The following is a 13,423-nucleotide window of genomic DNA, read 5'->3' as shown; positions in this document are numbered from 1 at the left end:
GGGAAGCGAGCAAACGCCGTTTGGCCGCGCCTAGTGCACTCTCCGGCGATTCGCTCGCAGGCAGGCTTGGAACAGCGTTAAACGCTGTTTCCGAGCTCTCCACAGGCAGAGAAGCTGTTTGCAGCACGGCAAGTGCTTCTCCTAGCCTGGGAAGCGAGCAAACGCCGTTTGGCCGCGCCTAGTGCACTCTCCGGCGGTTCGCTCGCAGGCAGGCTTGGAACAGCGTTAAACGCTGTTTCCGAGCTCTCCACAGGCAGAGAAGCTGTTTGCAGCACGGCAAGTGCTTCTCCTAGCCTGGGAAGCGAGCAAACGCCGTTTGGCCGCGCCTAGTGCACTCTCCGGCGCCTCGCTCGCAGGCAGGCTTGGAACAGCGTTAAACGCTGTTTCCGAGCTCTCCACAGGCAGAGAAGCTGTTTGCAGCACGGCAAGTGCTTCTCCTAGCCTGGGAAGCGAGCAAACGCCGTTTGGCCGCGCCGAGTGCACTCTCCGGCGGTTCGCTCGCAGGCAGGCTTGGAACAGCGTCAAACGCTGTTTCCGAGCTCTCCACAGGCAGAGAAGCTGTTTGCAGCACGGCAAGTGCTTCTCCTAGCCTGGGAAGCGAGCAAACGCCGTTTAGCCGCGCCTAGTGCACTCTCCGGCGGCCTCGCTCGCAGGCAGGCTTGGAACAGCGTTAAACGCTGTTTCCGAGCTCTCCACAGGCAGAGAAGCTGTTTGCAGCACGGCAAGTGCTTCTCCTAGCCTGGGAAGCGAGCAAACGCCGTTTGGCCGCGCCTAGTGCACTCTCCGGCGGTATGCTGCAGGCTGGCTGCGAACAGCGGCTGGGCGCGGTTTCCGTGCTGCCCACAAGCAGAGAAGCTCCTCCAGCACCGAAAGTGCATTTTCGGGGCTGGGAAGCAAGATTTCACTTATTCATTATCTGCAGTGCGCTTACCTGCTCGGCGTGCTTTGCGGCGGCTGAGATCCTCGAGGAGCGGCAGACACGCGTCTCCCGGGCCGGGAAGCGTGGCCTCGCTGTTTCGTCACTTCCGGTGCTCCTGCTGTGCGTGCAGCGCTGTGCAGAGGCGGAGGAGCTCGAGGAGCGGCGGCCACGCCTCTCCGGGGCCGGGATTGGAGAAGTCGCTTGTTCGTCACCTGCCGTGCGCCTGCCGTGTTCGGCGCGCTCTGCAGTGGTAGAGAAGCTCGAGCAGCTGCGGCCGCGCGTCTCCTGGGCCAGGAAGCGAGAACTCGAGCCCGATGAGGAGTGTCTGCTTCTGCTTTTAACTTGTGGAAAGTTCAAAGCCTGTGGCTGTAAATTAGCAGCAATACTGGTGCCTTCTTTTATCGCTCAAGGTCACTGGCCAGCAGGGAACAAGAAGTGTCCCAGGACTTGTTGGTGCCCTGCCAGAGAGAGAAGCAGCAAATGGTGTTGAGAGAATTTCTGGGAGTGCATGTGGGATCCTGCTTTTCTTGACAGCTTGAGAAATGATCTGAACAGAAAAAATATCTTTCTTTTTACAGGAGAATCTGATGTGGAACATGGGACCAGGATGACTTGCTGTGACTTCTTGAAAGCTGGAAAGAAGGCGATGTTAATCTTTTTGGCTAGAGGCAAAGTGTCTGCAAAGCCTTGGAAGAAGCCTATGCCAGGTAAGTGAGGACACGAACAGGAAAACACCTGGAGGCTGTGATGTGATTTCACGGAGGGTTATGGATTCCTGTCTCAAATGTCCATGTGTCAGTAGGGCTGGATCCAAGTGCCCTGGTGGAGAGGCAGGGTTGTCCTGCATTCCAGCTTTTTAGTGGCTGGAGTTTTGCCCAAGGAAGAGCAGCATCCTGATTTTGCTGCCATGTTCAGCCAGCACAGAGCTGTTGGGTGCCTCCGTCCAGGAGCAGCAGGAGCCTGGATTTCTGTCCCTGGGATTGCCTTGCTGTCCAAGACGAGGGCTGAAGGTGAGGGGCAAGGCAGCGCTGGGAGCTCTGGGAGTCAGGAGTGCCAGGCCTTTCATCTCCTGGTGCTGCTCAGGTGTTCACCAGAGGGTTTTTTTGACGGCCTTTGGCTTTCTGGATGGAAGCAAAAGGGTCCTTTCCCCTCCCTGCCTTCTGTCATTCCCAGGTCAGCCCCTGCTCTTTGCTGGCAGGCTAAATAGCCTCAGGAGTGGGCCGAGGAAGTGCTGCCTGATCTGTGAGGTTCCACAGGAGATGGGAGCAGGCTTTGCGCAGAGGTTCAAGCACCTTGGGACTTCCTGAAGGCCTGAGGCCTGAAGCAGAGTCTTGAGGCAAAGCTGACCTCTGGGTGAGCCTTCAACCCAGATGTTGTGTTTGTATCCTGTCGGCAGTGCGGTAGCCAGGATCATTAGTGTTCTGGGCTAGGTCCGTGCTCATTAGTGAAACATGGCTTGACCTTTCTGTGTTCAGAGGCCGGACAGGGCCCTGAGATGAGTCCTGTGGCCTTGTTGGGAGGAGCGGGGCCAAAGGCAGCTCCTGCATTGCTCCTGAAGCCCTGGCCAGGCTTTGGGGCGACGCCGGAGGAGGCTGAGCCCAGCTGTTCCCGCTGTGGGAGTTGTGTGCGCCTGTTTATTGCAGCATTTGCCCGACCTGGGCCCTGTCCCGGCACAGCCGGAGCCTCTTGGCCTGCGGGCGGGCGGACGCACCCGCGGGAATTGCCAGTTCTGGGGGGGCTCTCCAGGGCTGGGTTGTGACAGGGGATTCCCAGCTGCTGGGGGTGAGGCTCAGGGTCCCTGGTGCTGGATCTCAGTCCCTGTAGGTCACCTTGGGTAGCAGTGCTGGGGAGCATTGCTGAGCTTCTCCTTGGGAGGTTCTTGGCTGCTCTGAGCTGTCGCCAAAGACCCTGAGCTCCTGAGGTTGGTGTCTGTGTCTTTGGTGCTGACCCTGCCCCCTGGCCAAGTTACTTTGGAGGGTTTGAATAGGGTCTAGGGCTGAGTGCCCTTTGGGCAGTTTGCTGCCAGTCTGGTGTGCTCCTGGAAGTGCCGCTGACCTGCCAGGACTGAGGAGCTGCTGGCTGGGTGCTGCTTCTGTTCTGCAGTGGGAGCAGGTAGCCACAGGGATACAGGGGGAAAATGGGCTGCTGAAATGAAGGAAACAATATGCTTCTAACAGCAGCTACTTTCTTGTGTACATAAAGCTACAGTTCCAGTTTCTAGCACTACTCTTCATGGGTACAGGTGTCTCTCTCAGTCGGCTAAGTTATTTCTCCATCACGCAGGCAGGCAGGAAGGCAGGAACGCACGCACGCATCTTTCAGGGCACTTAATTGGTTAAGTGTCCATCACCGTGCTATGTGTCTCCTATCTGAGTTCTGCATTTCTTGGAGAGGCTTTCCTAGGCTCTTATTTTCAGAGCTGTTGTTGTTCCTGTAGCCTTGATGAATTCCTGCGAACTCTGGAAAAGAAGACTGCAGGTGTCATCTTCACTACAAACAGTTTGGCTGATACAGGGAATGGCCCAAGTTATTCAGATACATTGCTACACCGGGAGGGCTTAGAGAGAAACCTGGAGATGGGTTGTGGAAGCCTGAAGTGGGATCTTCTCCCCTGCCGACCCTTGTGTAAGAGACGGTCCGAAGATCCCTCATCTGCCTCACGACCATCGTCAAGGACAGAGACTGAAACCCCTAAAAGGGACTTGAAAATCTCAACACAGGAGTTCTGGCCTGGCTGAGGTGGGATGGTGGCCAAGTGCTGCCTGCAGGTGTGTTTGATGGAAAACACCCAGCACCCATATGGGAACATCAGAACCTGAGCAGAAACAATGGGCAAGTCACGGTGAAGTGACCGCGCCTGCTGACACTGCACCTGCTGACTTGGACTGGTTGACACTGTACCTGCTGATGACCGACTTGTTCTGGGTTCTCTGAATGAACACACTGCAATGATTTCCCCAGCTGTTTGGCCAACTGCCTGTCGCTTCGGAGAGGACTATAAAAACCCTGGAGACTCCCGCTCACTTTTGAGATCTCCCCACTGGAGAAGATTGCGTCTATAGGCATCTTCAAAAGCCTCGAGGACTCGACCCTCCATGTTGGTAGCTATAATCCCCTTCCCCTCTTTTTCTGTCTTTCTTACTATTCTCCTTTCTCTCCCCACTATCGCATTTGTTGGCACTAAATAAAGGTGCATTTGTGATTGAGTAAACTGAGTTTGTCCCCCGCTGTGTCTTTTGCGCTCTGAGATCCCTAAAACGAACCATCACGAACCCCGCTTGTGTGAGCGGATCGTGACAAGTTTGCATGTGAATAAGTTCATTTGTGTACCTTTTCCGCTCTCCCTCACCCCCCATTTCGAGCCGGTGTCCATTTTGAAACTGTCTCCTTCCCGTGGGGCCGTGCTCCCGCTGCTCCCCTCACAGCCCTGATGGCGACACGCAAACCAGAGAACTCCCTGGGACTGCAGTGCCCACAGGAGGTGGAGTGGACGCCTAAAAACCCCTAGGGCCGGTGAGCCATTAGCCAGACAGGACTCCAAACTACCCCAGTGAGCAGGGAGAACATGGGGCTGCTTGCTGGGGCTCCGTGTCTTGTCGCCATAAGTCAGATAGTGCCCTCTCTGCGTGACTGCCCTCGGCTTGTCAACGAGCCTGTGCTTTCCTGCGGCTCTCGTGGGGACGCAAGCCCCGGCTCTGTCGGGCACCTGGCAAAGCTGTTTCACCTCCTCGTCCTCATCGCTCCAGGGAGCAGTGGCGGTGTGTGTGACCCCTTGGGTTCCCCGCCCAAAGCTGTCCTAATACAGGCATTTAAAGGGAGATTTGTCTCCTGGCCCACTCATAACAGGTGTGGTCTCACTTGGATGTGCCTGCAGTCCTGGAAGCTTGACTAATCCTTTTTCTGCCTCATTTGGACCTTGAGGTTGTTTCATGGTGGTCTCACTTTCATGTGTCTGCAGTTCTAGAATGTTGGCTACCCTTTTTTCTCCTAGAATTAAACTTTGAGCTTGTTGGGGGGTGGTCCCACTTTGATATATCTGCTGTCTAGGTAGCTTGACTGCCCTTTTTTCTCCTACATTTGGACCCTGAGCTTGTTTGTTGGCATCTCACTTTCATGTGTCTCTGCTCCTGGAAGCTTGACCACCTGATATTCTTCTGCAGATAAACTGGAATTGGTTTGGGGTGGTCTCACTAATGTATGTCTGCAGTCATGGTGGTTTGAGTACCCTGTTTTCTCCAAAAACTGGATCTTGAGCTTGTTTAGGGGCTCTCCCTTTCATGTGTCTGCAATCCTGGAAGACAGACTACCCGTTTTTCTCTTAGAAATTGGTTTTGAGCTTGTTTGGGGGTGGTCTCACTTCCATGTGTCCTGCAGTCCTGGAAGCTGGACTACTCACGTTCTCTTCCAAATCCACCTGGGCCTCGTTGGCTGCTGTATTTGGGGAGTGCAGGTACCATGTACTGTTGACACATGGATGGTTTCATCTGCTCAGGGGGGTTGTTCTCTGCGAGCAAACAGCTTTAGGATGGATGCCCTCAGACTTGATGTTGTATGGGGCACTCATCTAGCCTTCCAAATCAGTTAAATCGACCGTGGAGGTCAGTGAGGTGATGGATTTTTCAGCCAGACCGCCCTCACGTTCCACTTGGAATAGCGACCCTTGTTTCTGTAATACAGAAAAGCAAGGTTATGTCATTTGTGGCTGTCATTGTTTTAGCATGTAAATATCATTACATTTGAGGCTTGTATTGTACAAAGTTTTGCTCTTCACTCCTGGCAAAGGCCTTCTACGTTTTGTGTACAAAGTTCTTGCCATTTTTCATTTCATGCCCTGTGTATAGTGTCTCTGGTATGTCGGGATGCAGAATAAGGTTTGAAATTGCCTACAGTTCTGATGTTGTACATGCACAGTGTGTTTCTGCTGATTGTCAGTGATGTGCTGTGGAAAATTTTGCCCTCTTGACTGTGCTTGTAGTCAAGAACTTGACTCTCTACTAAACAAAGAAGGTTAAGACCTTCATGTTTTAGACTGTAAGGAGAGGAATGAGGTGGAAAAAACCATCAAAGCTATCACAAGTATATTTAGAAATAACGAACTCTGATTTCATTTTGCTCTTGGAATAAGTCTGCTACACTAATGACAGGTGGGTTTTCTGGAGGTTCTGAAATGTGGTGACAGGAAGCTTCTCTGAGTTATATCTTGGGCATAAAGGGTCCTCATGCATGCTAGACTGGGGAGAGAGAAAGCAGCAAGAGCCTGACAAGACAATGTGGTAGGAAAAAGGAGTGGGCAGAACCGACACAACCAAATAGGAGTTTAGCAGGGTAGTGCCACTAAATCGGAACAGGGAGTGAAAGATTGACAGTAACTGGGAAACCAAAAAAGTGATGGTTTCCTTCAGTGAGCTGCCAGGTACTTGTGGCAGTAGAGGATGGAGCTGCATAGGAATTGTGGGGAAGTTGTAGGTGTGGGACTTATGATGCAGGATTTGTAGAATTTGTAGATGTAGAATGATGTTTGCTTTCAAAGGAAAAGGCTGAATAAATTTAGGAAAAGGAGGGCAGACAAGCCCTACTTGTACTTTAAACTCATCCAATATTTCTCTGATGTCAAACATACGTCAAGATAAAAAAAATAATTTTAGCCAGAAATGGAAATTAAAAGTTTTCAGACTGCAGTACAGTGGAAGGTCTACAAATAGTCCCTCTGTGTAACAGGGCGGGAATATTGTGTTTTGGTAAAAGTTCCTTTTTGACTAGAAGATCACTAATGCGACTGACTTGTCAAGTAGATCTTGCTCTAGTTACAGGGAACCGTTTTTTGCCCTTTGCGTTGTAACTTTGCATTGGGCAAAAAGTGATTTGTGGCAAAGTCACTGTAGTAAAAATTAGCCTATTCTCATTTTTTGTGTACCAGAGAACACTTTTCTTTTTTAACACTGTTGTGCATTTTCAATCAAACCTTGATACAGTACACAAGAACAGACAGCTTTTAGTGCACGTAGTATTCTTTGTATTAGAGCTTAATTTGAAATGTTTGCCACTTTGGAAAGGAGAGAGTGAAGGAACCTGGCTGCAGATTTCAGGGTGACTCATGAGCTTTATCTTTCTACTAAAAATAGAGAATTGCACAAAATCTACTAAATCAGCAGAAAAAACCTGGCATTTTGTAACACTGAACAAAATCCTGTATCTTGTGCCGCTGGCAGTTCTTAGCTGTGTTGGCTTAAATACAGCTCTCTTAAATGTGCTTTGAGTTTTGTTAGTTGACTTTTGACTTCCCTGTGTCTGCTTTTCCTTTTCCATTCCGTGCTGAGCTGGGTTGACAAAGTTCTGTTTACCTGCAGCTGTTTGTGTGTGTAATATTTAGACACTCATCTGAAAAAAAAAACCCTCAGGTAGTGGTGGATGGTTGTGAAGGGGTTCTCCTCCATGTGACAAACTTGTGTCTTAACATGGAAATGACAAATTTCAGTAAAATAGTTTCCACATAAAGTAGAAGCTTGAAGCTTCCTAGAGAGAGTTCAATTTGCTGCTTCTGTGGGGTGAGAATTTTCTCTTTTCTCTACCTTTGCATTGATATCATCTGAAACTCCGGTGTGATCCTTCAGATAGGCAGTAACAGGATCCTTTAATGCCCTCTGGATTGGACACTTGTGATGTGATATTGATCACTGCAGCTTTGAATCATCATTACAGACGTGAGCTAATACCTTAGGCTGAGTTTGATGGTGGATGATAACTCCTGTTTTCAGGCTAGAGCAATCTCTTTTGCTTACACCAGGAAATTAGAAAAGGCAGAGTGGCAATGAACAGTGTGACTTTGTCTTGCTTAGTTGGGAAAATATTGCTGTGTTCTGCTGTGTTTTGAAACAAACAAAGAAAAAAACCCAAAACAAAACCCAGTGCTTGTTTTATTTTTCTGAAGTTGTTGTTATGCTTTGGGGAACTCGGGGATGAAGCAAGATATTATCATAGAAGTGAAAAACTGTTCATACTAGAAGTAGTATTAGAACCAAAACAATTTGTAGGGGAATTCCTCTTACTTTACAGTCCTTGCAGTGTTCTCTTAATCTTGTTTTCTTTCCCTGTTAATGTGCAGAGGTTTGTATGTGGAGAGTTTTCCAGAACGTAGGTTCTCTATAACACTGCTTTTGGGGAATGAGAGAGGAGGAACTTTGTCTTGAAAAGTATTTCAAATCTTCCAGCTGATGGCTCTGTCTGCAGAAACACAGTTTTTCCCACCACTGCTAAGCTGCAGCTAAAAACGGTGGAAAGCCTGTTTTTTTGGGAGCAGAGGACACTGCAGCAACCCTGCAGAACAGCTGAGAAAACTTGTGGAAATGTTTGTTTTGCAATTTTGCCTTGTGACAACTTGCAGTTCCAGCATTTTCCTTAAAGAGAACGATTTGAGGTTGTGTGGACTGCTCTTATGTTTCCAGGATTGTCCTAACAGTCTTCAAACCATTGTTTTTACTTGTTACTTCAAGAGACAGGAAACTTGGACATCTAGTTTTGTCCAAACTCTGGATGAGGCCTTTGAAGGAGTATCTTTAAAAACACATTTCCCAGGCCTATGGAGACATGGTGTCCTACAGTCCTTAAATGTCCTGTAGGAAATAGTACTTTTTGTTACAGACTTCAGCTTGTATCGAGATTTAATATCAATGCTTTCAATAGATTCAAAATAATTTTCTGTCTCTGGTGGTGCATTCTTTTTCAGAGGTTTTTGTCTCACTGTTCTGCCTAACAGTGTTCCGAAGAAATGAATTTTTAACAGGAATTGAGAAGTTGTGGTTTTGAATCTTATTTCAAGGAGGCATCTCCAGGGATCAAGTTGAAGTGCATTACATTGGTTTGTTTCCATATCTGGGTTAGTAATTGGACAAATACGAAGACAGTTGGAAACACAGAAATAGGGTTTTTTTTCTTTTTGTATTGCTTCAAATTTAATTATTTTAAGAAACCAGATTTTGCCATAAGTTTTGTTTTTCCTGACTCCTGTCTATCCTTTCTAATAAGCGTTTTTCACTTTTTTAGGGCCGCTTTTTCTTGATGTTTAATTGTAGTGTGTCCCTTACTGGGCAATATTTTGCTCAGGGTGATTTGCAGACTAAAGTAGCTTGCTGATGAAAGTTAATTTTTTATCAGGCCTGTAGAGCCATGTGCTTGTGTGTGGGGGTGAGAAGAGGGCAGAGAAAGGGAAGAAGGCAAGGATTAAGTGAGTCGATACATGTGCAAGAGGTTGCCTGAACTGCAGAGATTAAACAAACCAAAGAAGGGCTCTGTCTAAAATGAGGAATTAAATGTATTTGTGACAAATATCAACATCTATCTCTAATTTGTTTTTACTCAAGAACTAGGCCCTTAGAGACTTGTGAAATCTACTGGCAAACATCATGACTACATTTTGAGAGACAAGAAATGTGTAAAAGGAAGAAAAAAAATGGGGAAGGGAGATGGGCAAGAGAATTATTCTGGTCTGAAGAGGATGGATGACTTTCTAGAGCCTATCTGGAAAAAATATTGACAGATTCAACAGCAAATAGCACATGGATGAGAGGTTTTTCTCCAAAGTAATTGGTGCCAGATGTAGCCCGTCCTTTAACTTGATAAAATAATAGTTTAGGTGTAGGAAGTTCATTATCTACACTTAAGAAACATGTCTGTGTAGTACTCTATGGGAAATTACAAAATAAGGCGTTAAAATGGTGGTTGGTAAACTGGACAGGGAATGACTGAAGGGGAGAGCAAGAAGCTGTACTTGGAAGGGAAGAATTGGTCTGTTAATACAGATCCTCAGGGTTTGTCTTGAGGCTGTTCTTCAGGATGAACTAAATGCCATGGCACAGGATTAAGAGACTTTGATAGGCGGGAGGGGCAGATAATTCCTGGAAGAACTGGATGGTCTCGACAGCCTGGAATGTAAAGCAGGGCACAGTTGAGTAACATAGAGTGAAGTTCATGTGCTAGTGAGAATTGTTGTGAAGGAGAAGGTTCAAATCAAAAAAACCCACCCACCCAACAACCAGCTGTGAAGGTGCTGGCTCACAACAGGCTGGCCATAAGCAGGGAATGTGTTGACGCTGTGAAAAAGGTTTGGTTTCAGTGGAAAAGAAAACCAAGCTGTTTTAAGATGGAGAGCTGACAACACTGTCAGGCCACAAGTCACATGTGGGATTGGCACAGGTTGTGTACAGCGTGTTTATGGGATTTTTTTGCTGCTTCCCCTCACCAGATATACTGGAGTTGTTAATTTTTGCCCAAAGCCTAGACTCAAAACCCCCCTGTAATACTGTAACATCTACACCTGAAATGTATATTCAAATGTAGGCTAAAGAACATAAGTTCCAAATGGGCTTCTTATCCTTAATGTTTGTTCTTCTGCTGCAGTTCAAGTAAATGTAATGTATTAGTTGCTCATTGAATGCAGTACCACTTTTAAAAATTCAATTTGCTGTGCAGGATTTTTCCCAAGGTCCATTAGATAATGTCAAGTTTAAATCTGTCCGTGAGTCTAGAGAGATCGCCATGCAGATGGAGCTGTGGAAAGCCAAATGAAAGATTTTCATATAAGCACATTGGGCTTAAACAAATCTGTTTAATTTGTTTTCCTCCCAGCCCCTGTTTTCAACAACTTGAATTCCTCAGATATTCAAAGTTGTTTTGGAAGTGTTTAACACAGAAAGTGAAAATGCAGCCTGAACAAAAGGATTGTTATTTTAAGAGAGGAATATTTTGGAAGCGGTGGGAACAAACAAAGGTACAAGTTCATTATGACATGAATTTAGTCTCAGACTAAATGGTTTTCTTCTGTGTCCATGCTAGGACAAAGAGATTGCTTCCCCCAGTTTGTCCTCCCCTTGCTGCATGAGGAAACTTCAGTTACCAAATACAGGATCTTGTGCATCTTCATCCGTCTTGGTACATAATGGCAGTTTAAACACTTTGCTTTGTGTAATTTTGCCAGCGGATGGGATAGGGAGAAAAATCTGATTCGGATGATTCCTAGATATTTTTATCAGGTCAGGGCTGTAATATTGGCCACTGGTGAGTGGTAATTTGTGTTAGGGGAGATTTCTTGTGTTTCATAGCTCCCCTAGATTAGTGTACAGAGGATATTGAGAAAATGCTTGGGCTGAGGTTGGCCAGAGTCTCACGGTCAGTCACTAGGTATTTCTAAGGGTGTTCTGAGCTTCTTTGCGCCTCGGTGTATCCCATCATGCCCTGCGGTGCCGCTTTGCGCCTCGGTGTATCCCGTCATTCCCTGCGGTGCCGCTCTGCGCCCCGGTGTATCCCGTCATTCCCCCGGCGCCGCTTTGCTCCTCTGCGTACAAATGACGTCACCGGCGTTTATTTCGACTCTCATTTGCATAAATTTACATGAGGCTGGTGCCTCGGTGAGGTGGGCGGGGTCTGAGTCACGCCCAGGCCCCTCCCAGTACAAACCAGTAACTCCCAGTCCCCGTGGTCAGTGACGTCATTTGCGTTTATTTGTGCTCTCATTTACATAAATTTGCATCTCGGTGCGGTGGGCGGGATCAGAGCCGCGTTGGCCCCTCCCACTCCCTCCCAGTACAACCCAATAACCCCCAGGCCCCGCCCAGTTTGTCCCGCCCTTGTAGCTCCATATAAGGGAAGGGGGCGTGGCCTGATGAGGGGCGTGGTCGGTTCACCTGTGGGGGGAGGGGCAAAGGTTACACCACGCCCAGAAACCCCGAAACCAGTATAAACCAGTATAAACCAGTCACCCCCAAACCCACTCCCAGTCCATCCCAGTATAAACCAGTGACCCCAAACCCACTCCCAGTCCATCCCAGTATAAACCAGTGACCCCAAACCCACTCCCAGTTCATCCCAGTATAAACCAGTAACCCCAAACCCACTCCCAGTCCCTCCCAGTATAAACCAGTGACCCCAAACCCACTCCCAGTCCCTCCCAGTACAAACCAGTGACCCCAAACCCACTCCCAGTCCATCCCAGTATAAACCAGTGACCCCAAACCCACTCCCAGTCCATCCCAGTACAAACCAGTGACCCCAAACCCACTCCCAGTCCCTCCCAGTATAAACCAGTGACCCCCAAACCCACTCCCAGTCCATCCCAGTATAAACCAGTGACCCCAAACCCACTCCCAGTCTATCCCAGTATAAACCAGTGACCCCAAACCCACTCCCAGTCCATCCCAGTATAAACCAGTGACCCCAAACCCGCTCCCAGTCCATCCCAGTATAAACCAGTAACCCCAAACCCACTCCCAGTCCCTCCCAGGATAAACCAGTGACCCCAAACCCACTCCCAGTCCATCCCAGTATAAACCAGTGACCCCAAACCCACTCCCAGTCCATCCCAGTATAAACCAGTGCCCCCCAGTCCCCGTCCCAGTGCCCTCACCTGTCCGTACTGGTTTGAACTGGGATCTCTCGACACTTGGCGGCCTCCAGGGAGCGGCTCAGGGTCAGAGCCCGGCGCTGGGGGATACTGGGAGTTACTGGTTTATACTGGTTTGTACTGGTTTGCACTGGGTTATACTGGTTTGTACTGGTCTGGGGGTTTTCCTTACTGGTTTGTACTGGGAGGGGGTTTAGGGGTCACTGGGATGAAGTGGGATGAACTGGGAAGGGATTTGGGGTGACTGGTTTGTACTGGTTTATACTGGTTTGGGGTTTTTCTTTACTGGTTTGTACTGGTTTATACTGGGAGGGGGTTTGGGGGTTTTGGGGGATTTTTGGGGAGAATTTGGGGGATTTTGGGGCATCAAAAATCCCAATTTTTAGTCAGAATTTTTGGGTCATTTTTTGGGATTTTGGGGCTCGGAAATCCCGATTTTTAATGGGAATTTTTGGGGTCATTTTTGGGGCATTTTGGGTGAATTTTGGGGGATTTTGGGGCTCTAAAAGTTCCGATTTTTAGTGGGAATTTTGGAGTGATTTTGGGGGATTCTGGGGCTTTAAAAATCTCAGTTTTGGGGGGGAATTTTGGAGTATATTTTTGGGTTTTTGGGTGGAAATTTTGGGGGTTTTGGGGTTTCAAAAATTCCAATTTTTGGGTGAATTTTTGGGATATTTGGGGCTCTAAAAATCCCAATTTTTAGTGGGAATTTTGGGGTTTTTTGAGGGATTTTAGGTGGGAATTTTGGGGTGAATTTGGGGGATTTTGGGGCTTTAAAAATGTCAGTTTTCAGTGGAAGTTTTGGGGTCATTTTTGGGGGTTTTGGGTGGAAATTTTGGGGTGAATTTTTGGGATTTTTGGGGCTCTAAAAATTCCAATTTTTGGGGGGAATTCTGGGGTGATTTTTGGGATTTTGGGTGGAAATTTTGGGGTGACTTTTGGGGGTTTTGGAACTTCAAAGATTCCAATTTTGGGGATCTTTGGGGCTCTAAAAATCCCAATTTTTATTGGGAATTTTGGGGTAAATTTGGAGGGTTTTGGGGTGATTTTGGGGTTTTTTGGGACTCACCACCAGCTCTTGGTTCTCTTGGAGCCGCCGGAGCTGCCCCCGC

At 48.0% G+C, this 13,423-nt stretch overlaps 1 long non-coding RNA gene across 1 annotated transcript; it reads left to right on the top strand.

Annotated features, from left to right (window-relative positions):
• Positions 1 to 1,325: 1,325 nt before the first annotated feature.
• On the top strand, positions 1,326 to 2,234 carry LOC136304767 (uncharacterized). Its single transcript, XR_010724808.1, has 3 exons — positions 1,326 to 1,402; positions 1,498 to 1,626; positions 2,093 to 2,234. It is a non-coding gene; the product is annotated as an uncharacterized lncRNA (long non-coding RNA).
• Positions 2,235 to 13,423: the final 11,189 nt, after the last annotated feature.

Source organism: Chamaea fasciata, unplaced genomic scaffold (genome assembly GCF_029207755.1).
Source record: "Chamaea fasciata isolate MVZ Bird 193981 ecotype frontalis unplaced genomic scaffold, bChaFas1.0.hap1 SCAF_165, whole genome shotgun sequence".
NCBI lineage: Eukaryota > Metazoa > Chordata > Aves > Passeriformes > Sylviidae > Chamaea > Chamaea fasciata.
The sequence above is the reverse complement of the archived record's forward strand: the minus strand, read 5'-3'. Positions and strand labels throughout refer to the sequence as shown.